The sequence below is a fragment of the Aptenodytes forsteri genome, unplaced genomic scaffold (genome assembly GCF_000699145.1).
Source record: "Aptenodytes forsteri isolate BGI_AS27 unplaced genomic scaffold, ASM69914v1 Scaffold374, whole genome shotgun sequence".
Lineage (NCBI taxonomy): Eukaryota > Metazoa > Chordata > Aves > Sphenisciformes > Spheniscidae > Aptenodytes > Aptenodytes forsteri.
Window position 1 is genome coordinate 691,749 of NW_008795678.1, and position 250 is coordinate 691,998.

The following is a 250-nucleotide window of genomic DNA, read 5'->3' on the forward strand; positions in this document are numbered from 1 at the left end:
TTCAATTAACGGGGAGCTCCTGCTCTGGGTTAAGGCTAGATGTTGCCACTGCATTTGCACGTGCCTTTAGACAAGGTACTAAACATCTCTGAACCCGCTTTTTTCTTTCTAAGAAGAAAATAAAGAGAAAATTAAATTTCCAAAGCCATACTCGCCCATCCCGGCAAAGCACATCAGACGTATCGATGCCCCAAGCCCGGGGCGCAGGCAGGACTTGCCCGGTTTCGATCTCCGGGGCCTCCCCTGCAGT